This window comes from Neofelis nebulosa, chromosome 5 (genome assembly GCF_028018385.1).
Source record: "Neofelis nebulosa isolate mNeoNeb1 chromosome 5, mNeoNeb1.pri, whole genome shotgun sequence".
NCBI lineage: Eukaryota > Metazoa > Chordata > Mammalia > Carnivora > Felidae > Neofelis > Neofelis nebulosa.
Genome location: NC_080786.1, coordinates 12,489,044 through 12,496,450, shown reverse-complemented (window position 1 = coordinate 12,496,450; position 7,407 = coordinate 12,489,044). Strand labels below are relative to the sequence as shown.

The following is a 7,407-nucleotide window of genomic DNA, read 5'->3' as shown; positions in this document are numbered from 1 at the left end:
GGGCTTTGAAATCGGAAAACAATCCCTGCATGCCGAATTGGATGCTCACTAGCTAGCAGTTAAAAATAGGAAATGAAAATGAGTGACAAACTAGAACACTGGAGGAGAGAGAAAAAGAAATATCGCTTTCCTAGCCTTCTGCTCCTTCACAGTCCAATCCGTCCCACAGGCACGCTGGAAATCGCTTTGCCTGTGCTGGCAACGGGGTTTTGCCGTAAGTTATTGAAAAGGCAAATCAAGGTTTTTAGATCCTTGTAATTACAAAGCTAAAAAGCAATTGGAAAAATATATCCGGCACCTTCAGAGCATTTGATGTGACTTCCCGGTGACACTTAGAGCAGGGGTATGCTGTTGAGGGAGCATTTTTCTATTCAGTTCCTCAGCCCTTTCTGAAAGAAAAAGAATTCTTAGCACCGTTTTTTCCATTAAGTGAATTCAGTTAATTAGCTTCACAAACACAGCACATGCATTATTCAGCAGCAGACATTCATCAAATTTGTCTTTCCACAGCCAGCCCTTCTTCTCACCTCTTAGCTAGACGGGGCCAGGCTCCTTCCATTAGGATAAGCATTTAAGACAGTTCTGACTTAGGGGTTTCGGTGGAAGGCAAGGACATGTGAGCCATGTTGGTGTGTGGATGAGTTGGGGCTGGAGGAGTGCATGAGTTGTGAAAAAGGGTAAAGGAATCTGAATGATGTCATGACTTGAAAAAGAAAAAAAAAAAAAAAAGGCAGTGGTTCGTTTGTGGCCTCTCTGGCCTGTGTGTCCTGGAGAGATTTTCCCTGCCTCATCAATTCGTTGAGATCCAGTAACCCTGATTCATGAGTTTATCGCAGTTGGGCTGAGCAACTGGAGATTCTCTAACCACTCCCAGGGAGCACCGCACGTAGCTAGGGAGGCAGGCCTGATAAGAATCTCGAGACACAGCGTCCGATTCACCCAGAGGCTCTATTCTAGGAAAAGGAGAGTAACCCAAGTCACCCGTCTGGACTTTCGGATGCAGTTGACTGTATGGCACAACAGATCCTGGGAACGCGTAAGCTTGTTCAGTGCGTTCTCCTGGTAATGAAGAAACTGTCTAAAGGATGTCAAGTTGTTGTGCAAGATCCCACAGTTGGCCCGCAGCAGGGCCCCTAAGCCTCTGTTGCTTGACGACTGCTCCTCAGCCTCAGGACAGGCTTGAAACACAGCTTCTCCGCCATCTTGTGCTAGTCATATCTTATTCTCTGTTCTCATTGAGAGATTTAAGGGGTAGTGGCTTCTGTAACCGCCAGCTTGGGTTTGAATCCTGCTTCTGTCACGTAGGCGCTCTGGGGTTTGGGTCAAGTTATTTAGCTAACCTGGGCCTAAGTTTTCTCTTCCATAAAAAGAATTGTTATGAGGATGTGGATGACTTAGTACCTGGAACATGTCCTAGCTCCTCGCCTACCCTCTCCTTACTTCCCTACTCTTTAAGTAACAGGCTTGATCCACCTGTGATAGACATGGAGAGAGTGGTTCATGAGGCTGATGGCCCATAAGGTACAAGTTAGGCTAATATGCTACAGTTTGGAGGTGGACGGTTCTTTGCTGTACCTAGCATTCTCCCCTTCTCAGAATAGAACACTGCTTTCTTGCCCCATTATTTCTTTACATATCTCATTGGTGTGGTCACAGAGTAAGTTGCTATGTTCTTAGATGGCCCTGTTCCACTGGCCACAATTCATTTGTCCAGTAGCGGACGCACAAACCAAATTGGGCAAATAGGTCATCCAGCTGGATTTCTCAAACAGTAACTGAGGGGAAATATGCTTCTCATTTTTAGTGATGAAGCTGGGATACAGGAGACAGTTAACTCTGACACTTGCCATGCAGAAGAAGCAGGACTTCAGTGGCAGAAATGAAGCCATCAGAGTCAGAAGCTGAGACGAGGGGCACCTGGGTGGCTCGGTTGGTTACGCTTCTGACTTTGGCACAAGTCATGATCTCACGGTGCATGGGTTCGAGCCCCGTGCCAGGTTCTGTGTTGATAGCTTGGAGCCCGGAGCTTGCTTCGAATTGTCTCTCTCTGTCTCTCTCTCTGTCCACCCCCTGACTCATGCTCTCTCAATAAATGAATATAAACATTTAAAAAAAACACTTTTTTTAAGGAAGTAGAGATGAGCTGGAGAAAGTCTTTAAATTCCTAGATTGAGCTTTTCCTGAAGCCTAACTATATTCCTACCTTTGATATGTTTGACTTTTTCACACCCCCCCCTTTTTTATGATTGGGTGGGATACCCCAGTATCCATCCGTTGAAAGGTGCCTTTACCTAAGTGCTTCTGCACAGTAGGTATGTATCAGGGGTATGTCACCTTTCTTGCACGGTTGACTTATAGAATAAGGATTATATTATATCTAAGGCCCCTGAGCCTTAGTAGATATGTGAATTTTATCTTTACCTGAGTTTAAATACAAGATCTGCCATTTATTATTATATGTCATGCATGTCAGTCTTCCCATGGATCAATTGTTTATCTGTAAAATGGCACTGTTAATAACTCCATCATAGTGTAGTTGTTGGTATTCAGTGAAATATATGTGGCATGTGAAAGTGCATTGTACATTAGGATGCTATGCAAGGGTATGATAATGCATGACCTTTGTCATGCTACATTAAACCTTGTACAATCCCGACTCTAATTTAAGGAAATCTTCACATCACGCTCCCCTTCTACTCTTTTCCTATGGATTGCTAATATGTAGCATAATTGCATAACTGTAATCTAAATGCCACCAATTTGTATTTCTTTAGTAAACCCTCAGCTAGAACACTAACGCAGCTCAAACACTGAAGCAAAAGGAGCCAGGGACCCTGCTAGTTTGAAATCATCACTTGCAAGACGTGAACGGACTTGACACATGCTTGATAAGTCATTTGAATAATTATTAAGTCCCTAGCAATGATTCTAAAAGGGAAATCTCCCAACGTTCTTGATTGTGCGTCTTATGCCTTTGTCCGTGGTTTTGTTTGGGAGTGAGATTTGAGAATCCATTGGGGCTGAGAATCAAGGCATCTCACTTCTGGGTCAATCAGGAGGGAAGAGTAAAGCAGACAATTTATTCAGTTTTCATAATCAGTGATCTAAACAGAACAGTCTGTCATTTTTTTTAAATGAGGGTTTCTGGCAATTTATTAGGCAGAAGAAATATGAATGGCCAACCAAGAAAAATGGATGAATGAAGGATTTCATCCTTGCATTTTTCCTCTCCAAAGCTTATGACAGTTGGTGATGTTTATTGAACACCAGCTATGCAGCAGGAGAGTTATATGTAGTACAGCCTTCATGACACTATTTTTCTTATTCCCCAAATGGAGAGACCAAGCCTCTGCAATGCAACGTGACTAGTTTGAATCTAGGGCTATCTGGGTCCAAACCACTGCTTTTCTACCATGGTGGACAGACAGACCTGATTAGAGGTGAGTTGGTGGGGGCACGAAGTGGAGCCACAGGTTATGATAGATGATTGTCTGAACCACATCTCCCATGGAAAACAACTTTCCCAAACCATGCAATGGGCATCCATCATATCAGAGTCTTGCCGCGGTGCTATCTTCTCACTCAGTGCATTCCTGAGCTTGTGGAGGGACTTCTCCAGACGTTTCCCAAATCAGGAAGTGTGAAAAAGTCTAACTGTGTGTAAACCATTCAAGGATTCTGCCAGGTTGCAGGAGGAATTGAAGAGTTTATCTGCCAAAGAGATAGAGCAGTTGATGACATTCTTTCTTTCTTTTTTAAAGTTTATTTATTTATTTAAGTAATCTCTACACCCAACGTGGGGCTGGAACTCATGACCCTGAGATCAAGAGTCACATGCTTTTCCCTCCCAGCCAGCCAGGCATCCATCTGAGGTGACTTCTTAACTGAGATGAGAATAATTACATCTGTAGTAAGTTAAAACAAACAAACAAAGAAAACAACTCTAAATTTCTCTCTTGCCAAATACTTTTACATAGAAACTGAACAGCTGCTCTTGTAATTGTAATTACTACCATTATTATTATTATTATTATTATTATTATTACTATTTGTTGAAAGTATGATTATTAAGGCCCCATATAAGAGTGCCCCCTTAGGAGCAGGGTTTGGGAAAGCTGAATGGTCATTGATTTTCCAGTTTGTAACATGCACATCGGCATCTACCCGAAGAGCAATCCCAGCACTAAATTCCTATTCTTAAGAGAGTTTCTTTCCCTCTGCTCACCTCTCCCTGACATCCTAGCTCAAATAAAACTACACTTGTGCCTGAAATTCCAGGATTAGTGATTCAATCCACTGGAGTAAGTGTTCCAACTGGTGCAGCCTTTCTGGAAAATGGGAGTTTCTCCAGCTCATGTTTAACCCGAGATGTCTGTAGATGAATGTCTGTATCAGCACATATGCTTGGTCCCTGTTTCAGGTATTTACAATTTTGTTGCTTTGTAAGCTGAGTGATTTTATTCTTAACTCTTGTCTCTCCTCAACTACTCCAGAAGTTATTTCAGAGCAGAGAAACCACTGGACTTCTTCTCCTGTTTAGCCGTAATCTAGAATTCGTGTAAAGCTGAAACAGATTTCCTTTTCTAGGCCCAGGGGCATTTCTTCATCACATACTTACCAGGCACTTTTCTGGGCTGAGCATACAGTGGCTTCTCTTTTTCCATGTGGTTTTCTACCATAAATAAGTGAGTAAGTGATGACATGAGAAAAATCTCATACAATATCAAGAAGGGAAAAACAGTGTCATGGAATATGATAGAAAGCCAGCAATGAAGACCGGGGGTCAAGAGTACCCCAGGCTGAGGGACCAGCAAGCACAATGACCTGATGTGATATCCAAAGGATCGTGTCCTTTCCCCACAGTGAGGGGTGTAAAAGCCTGGGGGTAGTGGATGAAGTTCTTCCTTACAGGGAACAATGGAAGTTGAGGGCACCAGCATTAGAGGAATCAAGTCTTGAATAAAAATATGAAAAATCTCCTAGGTATTTTACATTTGCTAAAACGATATGGCAAACTACACACCAGAAGAGAATATCAATAATGTTTATTTATTTAAATCGGTAATCGTTCTTATCCCTCTATTACTTTCTAATAGCCTTTGGGCAAATTTCCTCAATGTGAAAGTAATTAACAAAACTGAATAAGAAGCGTGGGCGAAAACATCTCAAGTATTCATTGAGGAATAGAAGCTATGTTGTGAAGTCTGAGGTCCAAAGTGTTAAACTCAGATCGCCTCGTCTGGTGTGAAATTCAGGGCAGGCGCCTGCCTCTGAACCCATCAGAGCTGGATGAGTAATGGACCGCATACATGCCCATCATTGATGCCTGAGGCACAAATGAACATTTGAGGTTTAAATGAGTCTACCCAGAGCCAGGGGTTTGAAGGGGGAAAACCTCCTTTGCAACAATAATACCCTTTTCTGTCTTCAAATAGTCTTATAAATCTTCTTGAAAATGTCCCAATCCTTAGTTTGTCACTTGAGGCCCTCTCTGATATGCCTCCAATCTTCCCATCCAGTAAATAACTCTCGTCTCTATCTTCCAAAGTTCAGAGTATTTGAGGAATAGACACATGAATCAAACTAATGATGGTAAGACGTTAGCTTTCTATTTGCTAGGCTTCTTGCATCCATAATCACAATGAGATTTCCCCAAATCCTGATTTTGAGACAGTCCACTCAAGAATGAATTTGGGTCTGCTGAGCAAAATGCTTTCTCGGAATTGATGCCTTAGTTCCACCGTGTCGTCATGTGTAGAGACTTAGGGGTTTCCACACTTGCTTTCAAACGCAAGTCTTGGCCATTACAATGTGTTCTTTCCACATGGAACTGGGCCAATTCATGCATACTCAGATCTTCCCATTTTCATCAGTCAGAATAGTCACTCCTCCTTCCTGGGAAGTTGGGAAAGAGACAGAGACAGAGACAAAGGGACAGACAGAAAGAGAGAGCACAGATATGTTATTTTTGCAGACTTTTTTTTTTTTTTTTTTTTTTTTAGAGAGAGATTGAGAGAGAGAGGGAGAATATTAATCAGGCTCAATGCTCAGCACAGAGCCTAATATCGGGCTTGATCCTATGACCCTGGGACCATTACCTGAGCCGAAATCAAGAGTAACATGTTCAACCAGCTGAGCCACCCAGGCAACCCATTTGCAGACGTTTTATGGGGATACAGAATCTGTCCAGGGGATTCTTCCCAACATTTAGCATCTTTTTGATTTCTTAATCCACTGGGCAAACAATGGTGTATGTTTCAATAAAGTGACTTTTTTCCTACCCTCATTCAGCTACACCTTCTGGTGGGCATGTTAGTTTTCACCAAGAGAAGATTATGAAATGGTTCAAAACAGGACATTCATTAAATCAACTATGAACTCATGCTGTGCCCTGAGTTGAATGACTGCCCCCCATTCTACTTCCATTATCATGTCCAGCCTTTTTGTCCAATATAGGTCAAGAGCTATTCATCCTAAAGACAGCACAAAACCATCACAAATAATACAGCAGTAGCACAATGAAAATGTCTTCACTTTGAATAATATAGCTTCCTTCTTCTTATTAAATCTGGGGTAAAATACAAGGCTTCAAATTAAATCCTTTTGCCATTTTAGGTTAAAGTCTAAAGAAATTAAAGTCCAAATCCTTCTCCCCAGTGCCTAATTCTCTTTAGTCTCAGCCAGAGGTTCCTTACCTAGATGCCAAGGTATAAATGGAATGATTTTAGCAGCTGGAACCTAGTGATCTCTCATTGGATTGGTGATCCCTGAAATTGAAGTAATTCAAGACTGAGTCTCACATTGTATGGATGCTATTTGAAGAGTCTCCAAATTAGCAGGACATACTTATTATAGAAGCAGGGAGGGACATTGGAGATACTCCCGTCATTTTTGCAAAGTGGCCTTGTCGCAGGTTGGCTTTCCTGGAAAGTAGACTCTGAAACAGAATGTAGTATGTAGGATGTGTAGTAATGAGTTCCCAAGGGATTAAAACTTGTGGAAGGGAGGACAAGGAAACAAGTAGGTAAAGGGAGGAAAATGGTGATATAGTCCCCAGACAGTGTTGGCCAACTTCCATGGGGAGCTAGAAGGATTAAGAATTGTCCTGAGTTTTAGGCCAAGGTGTCCGGGACTTTGTCGTACTTCACTGACCAGGCATTGGATGTGGATTGTCCAGACAAGGGTGTGACCTCGGGCCAGGTGACTCTCTGCCTCTGAGGTGACCCCTGAGGGAATTGATACTGAAGGCACTTTCCCCAATAGCGGTCTTCCCACCAGGTGAACAAGTTTGTCACTGAACAATGTCATCATGCCCACCATACTTTCCAGCATTACATCTTGCTCTAGTCTCCCTGGTCCCCATGTTACATACCCAAAGCTTCTAAGTGTCCAGCGTCCATTGAGTCC

The 7,407-nt window shown here is 42.5% G+C and overlaps 1 long non-coding RNA gene across 1 annotated transcript; it reads right to left on the bottom strand.

Moving 5' to 3' along the window:
- Positions 1-237: 237 nt before the first annotated feature.
- Positions 238-653, bottom strand: LOC131511344 (uncharacterized). The gene is made up of 2 exons (XR_009261474.1): positions 528-653; positions 238-389 (listed from the first exon to the last, which is right to left on the bottom strand). It is a non-coding gene; the product is annotated as an uncharacterized LOC131511344 (long non-coding RNA).
- Positions 654-7,407: the final 6,754 nt, after the last annotated feature.